Here is a 15,730-nt window from a genome sequence, read left to right on the forward strand (position 1 = left end):
TACCATTGCTGCCGTTGCCTATTGGTTTCGGCGGGATCATTGAGATCCAGGTGTACAAGGGAAAGCCTGGTTTTGAAGCCTCTCTTCATTAACAGCTCGGCAGGAGGGACCCCAGTGAGCGAGTGGGGTCACGTCCGGTAACTGAACAGAATGCGGAACAAGTGGGTACGTAGGGAGCCGTGAGTCACACGTTTTAGGCTTTGCTTAATGGTTTGGACAGCCTGCTTCGCTTGACCGTTAAACATGGATTTGAAAGGGACAGACATGACATGCTTGATGCCATTACGGTTCATAAACTTGTGGAACTCCGAACTGGTGAAACACGGTCCGTTGTCACTGACCAGGACGTCGGGTGGCGAACATGGCCGGGAGGCTTTCAATAGTGGCTGTGGATGTGCTGGATGACATGATTACGCATTCAATCCATTTGGAGTAAGCGTCCACTACCACTAAAAACATTTTGCCGAGAAAGGGGCCAGCAAAGTCTATGTGGATCCTTGACCACAGTTTGGATGGCCATGACCACAGACTCAGCGGAACCTCCACAGGTGCATTACTCAGTTGCATGCAAGTGTTGCACTGATGCATGCATGACTTCAAGTCCGAGTCAATGCTGGGCCACCAAACATGAGACCTGGCAATGGCCTTCATCATGACAATGCCTGGGTGGGTACTGTATAAATCTCACACAAAAGCTTTCCTGCCTTTTTTTGGCATAACAACACGATTAACCCATAACAGACAATCAGACCGAATAAACAATTCATCGTTGCGGCGGCTATAAGGCTTAATTTTATCCTGCATTTTCCTGGGAATGGCAGACTATTTTCCATTTAGGAGATACCTTTTTACGCTTGACAGTACAGGATCACGACTGGTGCAGGTCCTAATTTGGCGAGCTGTGACGGATGACCCCTCGCTCTTGAAGGCATCCATGACCAGCAGCAAGTCTGTGGGCTGCGGCATTTCCACCTCGGTTGTGGGCAATGGTAGCCGGCCGGCTAAGCGCATCAGCACAATTTTCAGTGCCTGGTCTGTGGCGGATGACATAATCATAAGCGGATAATGTCAGTGCCCATCTTTGGATGCGGGATGAGGAATTGGTGTTTGTACCTTTGCTCTCAGAAAACAATGAAATGAGCAGCTTATGGTCTGTTTCAAGCTCAAACCGAAGCCCAAACAGGTATTGGAACATTTTCCTAACCCCATATACGCATGCTAAAGCCTCTTTCTCTACCATACTATAGGCATTTTCAGCCTTAGACAGACTTCTGGACGCGTATGCAACTGGTTGGAGTTTGCCTGATACATTGGCTTGCTGGCGCACACAACCGACCCGATACAATGAGGTGTCGCAGGCCAACACTAACCACTTACATGGGTCACAGTGTACCAGTAATTTATTGGAACATAGCAGGTTCCTGGCCTTCTGAAAGGCTCTGTCTTGAGATTTGCCCCAAACCCAGTTGTTACCTTTTCTCAGCAACATGTGCAAGGCTCTAGCAATGTGCTCAAACTAGGTAGAAAGTTACCAAAATAGTTGAGAAGACCCAGCTCCTTCACACTCTGGGGTCTGGGTGCATTCTTGATGGCCTCCGTCTTCGAGTATGTAGGCCTGATGCCATCTGCTGCAATCTTTCTCCCCAGGAATTCGACTTCTGGTGCCATGAAAATGCACTTGGAGTGTTTTAGCCTGAGTCCCACTCTGTCCAGACGACGTAGAACCTCTTCCACATTGTGCAGGTGTTCAGTGGCATCGCAACCGGTAATCGGGATGTCATCTTGGAACACGACGGTTCGCGGGATGGACTTCAGCAAACTCTCTATGTTTCTCTGAAATATGGCTGCCACCGAGCGAATTTCGAAAGGGCATTTGTTGTATATAAACACTCCTTTGTGTGTGTTGTTGCACGTCAGTTTTTTCAACGATTCAACTAGCTCCTGTGTCATTTAAGCAGAGGTCAGGTCCAATTTAGTGAATGACTTCCCCCCTGCTAGCGTTGCAAACAGGTCATCAGCCTTGGGTAATGGGTACTGATCCTGTATCGAGACTCGGTTGATCGTTACCTTGTAGTCGCCGCAGATCCTGACTGTGCCATCACTTTTCAACACCGGGACAATTGGACTGGTCCATTTGCTGAACTCGACTGGTGATATGATTCCTTCCCGTTGAATTCTGTCCAGTTCGATCTCGACCTTCTCCCTCATCATATACGGAACCGCCCGAGCCTTGTGATAGACAGGTCTTGCATTCAGGCCGATGTGGATCTGCACCTTGGCTCCTGTGAAGTTGCCGATGCCTGGTTCGAACAACGAGGGAAACTTACTCAGCACTTGAGCACACGAGCATCATCCACTGATAAGGCTTTAATAGCGTTCCAGTTCCATTTAATTTTCTCAAGCCAACTCCTGCCAAACAGCGTTGGGCCATTGCCTGGAACGACCCACAACGATAAATCATGCACAGCTCCATCGTATGATATCTTTACTGCTGCGCTGCCAATGACTAGTATGAGCTCTTTTGTGTAGTTACACAGCTTCGCATTGATTGGGCTCAGTTTGGGTCTTTTTGCCTGAGTGTCCCACAACTTTTCGAAAGCCCTCTGGCTCATTACTGACTGACTCACACCCATGTCTATTTCCATGGATATTGGAACCCCATTTAATTTAACTTCCAGCATTATCGGAGGACTTTTGGTAAAAGAATATACCCCATACACTTCTTCGTCCTATACCTCGGGTTGAGTTGCCTGTGCTGCTTGATCCACACTGGATCAATCATCCTCAGCCACGTGGTGTGTCGCAGCATGCTTGCTCGGTTGCGGACACACTCGCTGAAGGTGCCCCATTGTTGCACAGCCTTTGCACGCATATTGCTTGAAACAGCATTGATGGGCCCGATGATAGCTCCCACAATGCCAACAAGGCGAGATTTGATTCACCTGATGGCGGACTTCGGGCAGTTACAGGTCGTACGAACGCGGACGAGTAGGCCCTGCCATGTGCAGCTCTGCCTGCCAACGATATTATTTTATGCACAGTACTTGCCGGTGAGTTTCAATGCTGGGAAGATATCTGTTTCGAGTTTTCGTCCGTGGACATGCATGCCTGGGCAATTGTGATGGCCCTGCTCAGGACTAGAAATTCAGCAGCCAGCAGCTTTTGAAGGATGACCTCGTGGCCAATGCCAAGCATGAAAAAGTCCAGCAGCATTTCCTCCAACACAGCTCCAAAGTTGCACGGCCCAGCGAGACATCTCAGGCCGGCGACAAATTCCGCCATGTCCTGGCCCTCGGAGCAATTGTGCGTATAGAAACGATACCTCGCCATGATGAAGCTTTCCTTCGGTTTAAAGTGGTTCTGAATCAGCGTACACAATCCATCGTAAATCTTATCCATTGGTCGAGTTAGTGAGAGTAGATTCTTAATAAGGCCATAAATTTTTGATCCACAAATGGTGAGGAGAACTGCCCTGTGTTTAATTGCGCTGTCGGGGGGTTTCTTCCAATCCGTTGGCTACGAAGCACTGGTTGAGGTGATCAGTGAAATCCTCTCAGTCTTCCCCTTCCAAGAATCTCTCCAAAATTCCAACAGACATGGTTGCGTGAAAGATCGTAATTTTAACTCGTTGCCAATTGTTAAGTATCGAATAACTCCACGAGGCTAAGTACGGTGAGTTAGTTCAGGGATGACCTTACTCCAGTTTATTTATTCTCAAAGTGAGGATTCAACATGGCTGCCAACATTATATATATGGCTTGCACGCGTCTGCCAGTGACCATTAGGACTCCGACAGTCGTGCCCTCCGGTGGCAGGTAAAACCCAGTTAACATACATAACAGAACGGATCCAAGATTTTGTATCATTATATGTTATCATCCTTGCATGCACCTCTTGTTTTCCCACCTTCCCCATACCCATTACTTTGCCATTGTGTCTTCGTCATTTCACACACCCAAGAAATGCAGCCTGCCAACAGCAGCAGCAGCAGGAGGAGAAGGTGGAGGAGGAACAACAGCAACAACAACACCATCATTCAATTTCACACTCCCAGCCACCAGCTCCTCAAGGTCGACCAACAAAGGCAGATGCAGTCTCCCCCACTGAAAGTCGACAACCTTCCACCAGTCATGCTGCAACCACTAGTAACATGTCCTTACTATACAGTATAAATGCACACGAGGTCCATACTAGAGAGAAGGTCATTCTGCGACCAATAACTTTTATTAGCCAGCACTGAAGTGGAGAAGATAGGTGGAGCTTCCCCTTTTATACCTGAAAGTCCAGTTTAGGAGTGTCTCCCACAAGTTCACTACCTAATGGTCAGTGTTCTCAAGGTGTACAACTTAGGTCAGTTTATACATGGATTACAATGACAGTAGAGTACATGACAAGGAGGAGGAGGAGCAGGAGGAGGAGAACGAGGAGGAGAATGAGACCAAGGAGGAGGAAGAGGAGGAGCAGCAACAACAGCGACGGAGGAGGCAGGCACTCAATCAGCCTTCTGCAAGGGTGGTCCGCGACTGCCTCAGCAGACTTTGTTTCCAATGAATTCCAGGACAATTCCTGGTTGCTCTGCACGTCCTTGCGCCTGTGAAATGGTTTAAATTTCTCAGGGCATGCCCCGTACGTGGCTGCCCAATCCCCATTCAGGACACATTTCTTGACAAAGACAGTAGCGGGTCTCTATTTGTCCAGACTTTGATCTGGCGGGCTGTCATGGGTGAGCCTTCGCTTTCGAAAGCTTCATCAGCCATGACCATCTCAGCAGCATGCTCGGTTGTCCCCTCGGTGGTGGCTAGTGGGAGCCTGCTGAGTGCATCGACGCAGTTTTCAGTGCCCGGTCTATGCCGAATTGTATAGTCATAGGAGGCTAACGTGAGTGTCCACCTCTGTATTTGGGCCGATGCATTTGCATTTATGGCCTTGTTGTCGACCAAAAGGGACATTAGGGGTTTGTGATCTGTCTCCAGCTCAAATTTCCTGCCAAACAGGTACTGGTGCATTTTTTTTACTGCATATACACATGCAAGCGCTTCCTTTTCTACCATCCCGTAGCCCCTTTCTGCCTGGGACACACTTCTGGAGGCATAAGCTACCGGCTGTAACAGACCCTTGGCATTAACATGCTGCAACACACACCCGACCCCATAGGACAACGCATCGCACGCTAAAACAAGTTTCTTACATGGGTCATATAGTATTAACAGATTGTTGGAGAATAACAAATTGCTTACTCTATCAAAAGCCCTTTCCTGGCTGTCCCCCCAGACCCATTCGTGACCTTTGCATAGGAGCACGTGTAGCGGCTCTAACAGCGTGCTCAATTTGGGAAGAAAGTTACCAAAATAGTTCAGGAGCCCCAGGAACCAACACAGCTCCGCCGTGTTACGGGGTCTGGGTGCTCTCTGGATCGCTTCCGTTTTGGACGCAGTAGGTCTCATCCCGTCTGCTGCTAGCCTCATCCCCAGGAATTCTACCTCTGGAGCTAGGAAGACGTACTTCGCCTTTTTCAGTCACAGACCTACCCGGTCCAGTCTGCATAGCACCTCCTCCAGGTTGTGGAGGCGTTCTTCAGTATCGCAACCCGTGATGAGGATGTCATCTTGAACAACCACCGTCCTTGGAATCGACTTGAGGAGACATTCCATGTTTCGTTGAAAGATCACGAATCCCAAACGGACATCTGTTGTACTCAAATAACCCCTTGTGCGCCGTGATGGTGGTCAGCTTCTTCGACTCACTCGCCAGCTCCTGGGTCATGTAAGCTGAGGTCAGGTCCAATTTTGAAAAAAGTTTGCCACCGGATAGCGTCGCAAAGAGGTCCTCCGCTCTCGGTAGCGGGTACTGGTCTTGGAATGACACCCGATTGATGGTGGCCTTGTAATCGTCACTTATCCTGACCGACCCATCCGCCTTGAGCAGCGGCACAATCGGGCTCGCCCAGTCACTGAAGTCGACTGGCGAGATGATGCCTTCCCTCAGCAGGCGGTCCAATTCACCTTCAATCTTTTCCCAATCACGTACGTCACCGCTCTGGTCTTGTGGTGTACTGGTCTGGCGTCCAGGTTTATGTGAATCATTACCTTGGTCCCCATGAAAATTCCAATGCCGGGTTGAAATAGTGAGTCAAATTTGTCCAGGACCTGTGAGCATGATACTCACTCCACAGAAGAAATTGCATTGACATCGCCCCATTTCCAGTTCATGTCAGCAAGCCAACTCCTCCCCAGCAGTGCGGGACTGTCTCCCGGGACAATCCAGAGTGGCAACCTGTTCTCCAAATAGAAACATAGAAACATAGAAACATAGAAAATAGGTGCAGGAGTAGGCCATTCGGCCCTTCGAGCCTGCACCGCCATTCAATAAGATCATGATGATCATTCCCTCAGTACCCCTTTCCTGCTTTCTCTCCATACCCCTTGATCCCCTTAGCCGTAAAAGCCATATCGAACTCCCTCTTGAATATATCCAATGAACTGGCATCAACAACTCTCTGTGATAGAGAATTCCACAGGTGAAGAAGTTTCTCCTCATCTCAGTCCTAAATGGCCTACCACTTATCCTAAGACAATGTCCCCTGGTTCTGGACTTACCCAACATCGGGAACATTCTTCCTGCATCTAACCTGTCCAGTCCCATCAGAATCTTATACGTTTCTATGAGATCCCTGCTCATCCTTCTAAACTCCAGTGAATAAAGGCCCAGTTGATCCACTCCCTCCTCATATGACAGCCTAGCCATCCCTAGCATCAGTTTGGTGAACCTTTGCTGCACTCCCTCAGATTAGGAGACCAAAACTGAACACAATATTCCAGGTGAGGCCTCACTAAGACCCTGTACAACTGCAGTAAGACCTCCCTGCCCCTATACTCAAATCCCCTAGCTATGAAGGCCAACATACCATTTGCGTTCTTCACCGCCTACTGTACCTGCATGCCCACTTTCAATGACTGATGAACCATGACACACAGGTCTCGTTGCACCTCCCCTTTTCCTAATCTGCTGTCATCCAGATAATATTCTGCATTCATGTTTTTTCCCCCAAAATGGATAACCTCACAGTTATCCACATTATACTGCATCTGCCATGCGTTTGCCCACTCACCTAGCCTGTCCAAGTCACCCTGCAGCCACTTAGCATCCTCCTCACAGCTCACACCACCACGTAGTTTAGTGTCATCTGCAAACTTGGAATATTGCACTCAATTTCTTCATTTAAATCGCTAATATATATTGTAAAGAGCTGAGATCACAGCACTGAGCCCTGCGGCACTCCACTAGTCAGTGCCTGCCATTCTGAAAAGGACCCGTTTATCCCGACTCTCTGCTTCCTGTCTGCCAACCAGTTCTCTATCCACATCAGTACATTACCCCAATACCATGCGCTTTGATTTTGCACACCAATCTCTTGTGCGGGATCTTGTCAAAAGCCTTTTGAAAGTCCAAATATACCACATCCACTGGTTCTCCCTTGTCCACTCTGCTAGTTACATCCTCAAAAAATTCCCGAAGATTCGTCAAGCATGATTTCCTTTTCATAAATTCATGCTGACTTGGTCCAATCCTATCACAGCTTTCCAAATGCGCTGCTATTTCATCCTTAATGATTGATTCCAACATTTTCCCCACTACTGATGTCAGGCTAACCAGTCTATAATTACGAGTTTTCTCTCTCCCTCCTTTTTTAAAAAGTGGTGTTACATTAGCTGCCCTCCAGTCCATAGGAACTGATCCAGAGTGAATAGACTGTTGGAAAATTATCACCAATGCATCCACTATTTCTAGGGCCACTTCCTTAAGTACTCTGGGATGCAGACTATCAGGCCCCAGGGATTTATCGGCCTTAATCCCATCAATTTCCCAAACACAATTTCCCGCCTAATAAGGATATCCTTCAGTTCCTCCTTCTCACGAGACCCACTGTCCCCTAGTACATTCGGAAGGTTATTCGTGACTTTCTTCGTGAAGACAGAACCGAAGTATTTGTTCAATTGGTCTGCCATTTCTTTGTTCCCCATTATAAATTCACCTGAATCTGACAGCAAGGGATCTATGATTGTCTTCACTAATCTTTTTCTATTCACATATTTATGGAAGCTTTTGCAGTCAATTTTTATGTTCCCTGCAAGCTTCCTTTCGTACTCTATTTCCCCCTCTTAATTAAACCCTTAGTCTTCCTCTGTTGAGTTCTAAATTTCTCCCAGTCCTCAGGTTTGTTGCTTTTTCTAGCCAAATTATATTCCTCTTCCTTGGTTGTAACACTATCCTTAATTTCCCTTGTTAGCCACGATTGAGCCACCTTCCCCGTTTTATTTTTACTCCAGACAGGGATGTACAATTGCTGAAGTTCATCCATGTGATCTTTAAATGTTTGCCATTGCTTATCCACCGTCAACCCTTTAAGTATCCTTTGCCAGTCTATTCTAGCCAATTCACACCTCATACCGTCGAAGTTACCTTTCCTTAAGTTCAGGACCCTAGTTTCCGAATTAACTGTGTCACTCTCCATCTTAATAAAGAATTCTACCATATTATGGTCACTCTTCCCCAAGGGGCCTTGCGCAACAAGATTCCTAATTAGTCGCTTCTCATTACACATTACCCAGTCGAGGATGGCCGGCTCTCTAGTTGGTTCCTTGACATATTGGTCTCGAAAACCATCCCTAAAACACTCCAGAAAATCCTCCTCCACTTTATTGCTACCAGTTTGGTTAGCCCAATCAATATGTAGATTAAAGTCGCCCATGATAACTGCTGGACCTTTATTGCACACATCCCTTATTTCTTGTTTGATGCTGTCCCCAACCTCACTACTACTGTTTGGTGGTCAGTACACAACTCCCACTAGCGTTTTCTGCCCTTTGGAATTCCGCAGCTCCACCCATACCGATTCCACATCATCCACGCTAATGTCCCTCCTTTCTCTTGCATTAATTTCCTCATTAACCAGCAATGCCACCCCACCTCCTTTTCCTTTTTGTCTAGCCTTCCTAAATGCTAAATACCCTTGGATGTTGAGTTCCCTGCCTTGGTCACCCTGGAGCCATGTCTTCGTGATGCCAATTATATCATACCCGTTAACTGCTATCTGCGCAGTTAATTCGTCCACCTCATTCCGAATACTCCTCGCATTGAGGCACAGAGATTTCAGGCTTGTCTTTTTAACACACTTTGTCCCTTTAGAATTTTGCTGTAATGTGGCCCTTTTTGTTTTTTGCCTTACGTTTCTCTGCCCTGTTTCTCTGCCCTCCTCTTTTACTATTCTCCTTTCTATCTTTTGCTTCTGACTCCATTTTATTTCCCTCTGTCTCCCTGCAAAGGTTCCCATCCCCCTGCCACATTAGTTTAACTCCTCCCCAACAGCACTAGCAAACACTCCCCCTAGGACATTGGTTCCGGTCCTGCCCAGGTGCAGACCGTCCGGTTTATACTGGTCCCACCACCCCCAGAACCGGTTCCAATATCCCAGGAATTTGAATCCCTCCCTGCTGCACCACTGCTCAAGCCACGTATTCATCTGAGCTATCCTGCGATTTCTACTCTGACTAGCATGTGGCACTGGTAGCAATCCTGAGATTACTACTTTTGAGGTCCTACTTTTTAATTTAATTCCTAGCTCCCTAAATTCGTCTCGTAGGACCTCAAACCGTTTTTTACCTATATCGTTGATACCTATATGTACCATGACAACTGGCTGTTCACCCTCCCTTTTCAGAATGTCCTGCACCTGCTCCGAGAATCCTTGACCCTTGCACCAGGGAGGCAACATACCATCCTGGAGTCTTGGTTGCGGCCACAGAAATGCCTATCTATTCCCCTTACAATTGAATCCCCTATCACTATCGCTCTCCCACTCTTTTTCCTGCCCTCCTGTGCAGCAGAGCCACCCACGGTGCCATGAACTTGGCTGCTGCTGCTTCCCCCTGATGAGTCATCCCCCTCAACAGTACTCAAAGCGATGTATCTGTTTTGCAGGGGGATGACCGCAGGGGATCCCTGCACTACCTTCCTTGCACTACTCTCCCTATTGGTCTTCCATTCCCTACCTGGCTGTGTACCCTTTACCTGCAGTAAGACCAACTCACTAAATGTGCTATTCACATCATTCTCTGCATCGTGCATGCTCCAGAGTGAATGCACCCGCAGCTCCAGTTCCGCAATGCGGTCCGTCAGGAGCTGCAGGTGGATACATTTCCCGCACATGTAGTCGTCAGGGACACCGGAGGTGCCCCTGACTTCCCACATAGTACAGAAGGAGCACAACACGTAGCCAAGCTCTCCTGCCATGACTGAACCCCTAGATACACTTAAATTGGCAACAACAGTACTAAATGTTACTTACTGATAAACAAAAGAAAAAGAAAAGCTACTTACCAATCACCAGCCAATCACTTACCCCCTTGGCTGTGACGTCAGCTTTTGATTTCTTTCGACTTCCTTTTTGCCTCCCTGCTGCAGCTGCACAAGCACGCCTCAGCAACAAACTCTCGACTGCCGCTCTGTCTCCGACGATGCTACTCCCCGGACTCCCTTCTGTGCCTTTTGTAGGCCTCAGCAATGAACTCCCGACTGCCACTCCGCCTCCGATGGGTCACGACTACCGTGGTGCTGCCTAGCACCGGAATGATCTCCTTTGTATATGTCCGTAGCTGTGCGTCAATCGGCAATAATTTTGGCCTCCTGGCCTTAGACGCCCACAACTTGTCGAACTGTTTGATACTCATCAGGGACTGGCTGGCCCCCGTGCCTAGCTCCATTGGTTCTGGGATGCCATTGAGGAGCACTTTCATTATTATCGGTGGCGTCCTGGTGTATGAACTGTATATGTGCTCCACATGAACTTGCTGAACTTCAGCTTCCAGCAATTTCCCCCAGTGTCCATTTGGCCTCGTAGGGCTTACATCGGGCCTGTCCTCCTCATACATCAACCTGGCTGCAGGCTTCCTGCACATACGTGCCAAATGACCGCTGACATTGCAATTTCTGTAGGTAATATTGCTGATACCTGCAAGCTCAGGCTGTGTGTTTGCCTCCACACCTCCAACGTGAGCCTTTGTTGGAAACAAAAGATCCATTACCAGTCAATCGTCTCTGACTGTCTCTGTAACTGTCCTTAAATGCACCATTGACAGGTATTGATGGCCCCATTACTGGCCGCATTGTCCCTTGCGATGACATGAATCGCCGTTCAGCTCGCCATTGTCTCTATTGAATTCCCCCTTTGGGTTCGACTACATGCTGGGGCATGTCCGATTGTCCCTGCCTGTCTGGAGAACTGTGTGCTGCGTTAACAATGTTGATTCCCTGTCCATTTGCTGCATTTAAACCAAGATTTTTGTCAAACATCATTCTGGTCTCTTCCTCTCCTGAGATAAATGTCTGGGCCATCAAAGCCGCCATTTCCAGGGTCAGGTCTTTGGTCTCAATCAGTTTCCTGAAAATCCCAACGTGCCCGATGCCCTCAATAAAAAAGTCTCGCAGCATCTCCGCTCTGCATGCATCTGGGAACTTACATAGGCTCGCCAGTCGCCGGAGGTCTGCCACGAAGTCTGGAACACTTTGCCCTTCTCGCCGCCGGTGCGTGTAAAACCGGTGTCTCGCCATGTGCATGCTGCTCGCCGGTTTAAAGTGTTCCCCGATCAACTTACAGAGCTCTTCAAAAGTCTTGTCCGCCGGCTTCTCTGGCGCTAGAAGGTCCTTCATCAGGGAGTATGTCCTGGATCCACAAACTGTCAGGAGATGAGCCCTGCATTTGTCGGCCGAATCCTGTCCCAGCCATTCCTTAGTGATGAAACTTTGCTGTAGTCTCTCAATAAAATCGTTCCAATCATCACCAACACAGTGCCTCTCATCTGTGCTGCAAGTGGCCATGCTCGCGTGGTTTAAATCCCAGTTTCTCGTCGCCAATAATATGTCCTTACTATATAGTATAAATGCACAAGAGGCCCATACTAGAGAGGAGGTCACTCTGTGACCAGTAACCTTTATTTGCCAGCACTGAAGTGATGAAGGTGGGTGGAGCTTCCCCTTTTATACCTGAAAGTCCAGGTTAGGAGCGTCTCCCACAAGTTCACCACCTAGTGGTCAGTGTTCTCACGGTGTACAACTTAGGTCAGTTTATACATGGATTACAATGACAGTTGAATACATGACAACTAGGATAGCACCGCGTGACATCAGTAGGCTAGGCAAAGGCATACACAAGACAGTCACTTAAAGGAATGCACAAGGGTGATTAGTTGATTTCTTGATGTCGTATTGGTTGGATAGATGGATAAAGTTCGATTGCAAAGTTTGCTTTGTGGTGGCTTTTATTTCAGCATTGTGGCCAAGAGGATGCTGTGATGATCAGTTTCAGAGGGAAGGTAAGGTGTGGGGACAAATATTGAAAGGGGAATTGAGGTTGTGGCCACTGGTACCCCACCAGGCGGATGATTCCATCCAGATAACCTGGTCAGAAAAGGACTGTCTGGGTTGCATCCTTCTGCTTCCTCCTCTTCTGCGCACTTCCTCTTCCATCTGCAAGTAGATGCTGTAAATCTGAAATAAAAGCATAAAATGCTGGAAATACTCAGCAGTTAGAACAGCATCTCGACCTGAAACGTTCACTCTGTTTCTTTCTCCACCGATGCTGCCGGATCCGCTGAGTACTTCCAGCATTTTCTGTCTTCTCAGAGGCCTTCTTGTACTATCTGAGGCTTTGCAAGCATCCAGTAGCACTCCCTGCACACTTAAAAAACTTTTATTATTTGTTGCACCAAGCCACTACTTCAAAAAAATATTTAAAAATCCAATCCAAAAGCTTAAATGCAAACTTACCTTAAAGATGTGTGTGCCCCTTTAAGAAGTGCTGACAGTGCCTCTGTCAGTCTGCTGCATGCTCACTTTTCAGACTGAATTTTTTAAGTGTTATCAACAAAATGCACAACTTATTAAAAATGTATTCATCTTGTTTTCTGAAGAAAATAATTCTGTAAGATGTAGAGCGATTGTGTGTGCAAATGTTATCGATGGTTCTTTCATGATGTCCTAAGCCAAGGTGAGTCTATTTCCTACAAAAGTGCAAAAGATATAGTAGATTTTCAAAATTAATTGTTTATGCAATATGTCAATGTAGACAGTGTTACCTTTCATCAAGTTGTGCATATTGTGGTAGTATCTGGCATAATCTTAAATCACATATGAATTTCAGGACACAGACTGACCCTGGGATGTAAAAATAACTCACTAGTTTATCAAGCACATCTATACAGTAACCTCAAAGAAATACTTCTCTTTCAAAACTGTCACAGCCTGATTTTAAACCTAAATCTAAAGTCTTTCCCCCACAGTTTCATCCATTCCATTAACCCATTGAGGACTCCAGTAGCATTTTTGGATTGTATTTAATACATGATTTGAATTTTCTTCATGTAGAAGTAAAGATTACCACAGCCTGAATCTTTCATGCTCCCAAGTATTTCCAATCCACCTCAGGAGAAACGTGCTATATCAGGCAGTCTGCAGTGTGCACCTGTATCAAGTAAGTGCATTTGGTAACCACGTGGGCATCAAGATTCCTCCACCAATCCCAAGGCCCACATGTAAAGAAAGCATTTGTCCTCAATTAATGTTCAACCATCATGAAGTACATCAAAGAATGTTATCCATGAAGTAGCCATCATATCATCGGTATGCAGCAGTCCACAGTCGTTGCTTTATTAAAAGGAGAAGATACATCGGGGAGGGAGGAATGATTCGTAGGAGACTAGGGCTAACTTCTGTATACATGAGAGCTAACCCCACTGGAAAGCTGCTTAGAATAGAGGAGGACCTTGGGCTGGAAGTCCGAGCACCTGTTTGCTGTTTCATATTCAGCTGTGGTATAATGAACTAGTGCGTGTAAAAGGGAAATGGGTGAGAGCAATGCTTGAAATAGAATGCCTCAGAGAGTGTGGCAGTTTCCAAGTTAGGTTCATGCAATGCTTGTTGGGTGCGCTATGGTCTGCCCTCCAGGCCTCTATAACCAGTGCCTGTGCAGAAACTCTTGGACACTCAACCAGAAAACATCAGGACTAGTTTGATGAAAATGGTCAGGAGATCGAAGAACTAATAGATCGCAAGCGCAAAGCATTTCTGAGCCTCAAGCAACAACCCAACTTGGGAGCTGCAAAACATTACAGACAGCTCAAGGCTCAGGTCCAACAAAAAACCCGGGACCTAAAGAACAGTTGGTGGATGGAGAAAGTACAGGAGATACAACAACTGGCCGACAGCCACAATATGCAAGGATTCTTCACTGCAGTCAACGCCACCTACAGTCCAAACTCCCAAGGCCTCACCCCACTCCTGGCCAGGAATGGGGAAACACTCATCAAGGTCACCGAGGCTGTCAGGGCCCGATGGAAGGAGCACTTTGAAGTTCTCCGCAATCGAGACTCTGCCTTTGACTCGAGTGTTCTCGACTCCATCCCGCAGCACGCAACCCGCCACCAACTCAGTGAAACTCCAAAATTGCACGAGGTAGGCAAAGCCATAAAACAGCTCAAGAATAACAAGACTACGGGTGCGGATGAAATTCCTGCTGAAGCGCTAAATATGGCAGAGAGGCGCTGTTGGCGCAGATACATGACCTCATCTCTCTCATCTGGAGGGAGGAGAGCATGCTGGGAGATCTCAGAGATGCAGTGATTGTGACCATTTTTAAAAAAGGGGACAAGTCTGACTGCGGCAACTACAGGGGAATCTCCCTGCTTTCAGCCACTGGGAAAGTTGTCGCTAGAGTTCTCCTCAATCGTCTTCTCCCTGTGGCCGAGGAGCTCCTCCCAAAATCACAATGCGGATTTCGTCCCTGACGGGGCACAACGGACATGATCTTTGCACCGCGACAGTTTCAGGAAAAATGCAGGGAGCAGCGCCAGCCCTTATACATGGCCTTTTTCGATCTTACAAAGGCCTTTGACACTGTCAACCGTGAGGGTCCATGGAGCGTTCTCCTCCGTTTTGGATGCCCCCAAAAGTTTGTCAACATCCTTCGCCTGCTTCACGATGACATGCAGGCCGTGATCCTTACCAACGGATCCATTACAGACTCAATCCACGTCCGGTCCGGGGTCAAACAGGGCTGCATCATCGCTCCAACCCACTTCTCAATCTTCCTCGCCACCATGCTCCACCTCACAATCAAATAACTTCCTGCTGGAGTGGAACTAAACTACAGAACCAGTGGGAAACTGTTTAACCTACACCGCCTTCAGGCCAGGTCCAAGATCACCCCAACCTCTGTCGTTAAGCTGCAATATGCGGACGACGCCTGCGTCTGCGCACATTCAGAGGCTGAACTCCAGGATATAGTCAATGTATTCACTGAGGCATATGAAAGCATGGACCTTACACTGAACATCCGTAAGACGAAGGTCCTCACCGCCGCTCAGCACTGCCTTCCAATCATCAAGATCCGCGGCGCGGCACTGGACAACGTGGACCGTTTCCCATATCTCGGGAGCCTCTTATCAACAAAGGCAAACATTGATGCGGAGATTCAGCATCGCCTCCAGTGCGCCAGTGCAACCTTCGGCCATCTGAGGAAAAGAGTGTTTGAAGACCAGGCCCTCAAATCTAACACCAAGCTCATGGTCTACAGAGCTTTAGTAATACCCGCCCTCCTGTATGGATCTGAGGCATAGACGATGTATAGAAGGCACCTCAAGTCGCTGGAGCTATATCACCAATGATGTCTCTGCAAGAT

The sequence above is a fragment of the Pristiophorus japonicus genome, chromosome 3, assembly GCF_044704955.1.
Source record: "Pristiophorus japonicus isolate sPriJap1 chromosome 3, sPriJap1.hap1, whole genome shotgun sequence".
NCBI classification, from domain to species: Eukaryota; Metazoa; Chordata; class Chondrichthyes; family Pristiophoridae; genus Pristiophorus; species Pristiophorus japonicus.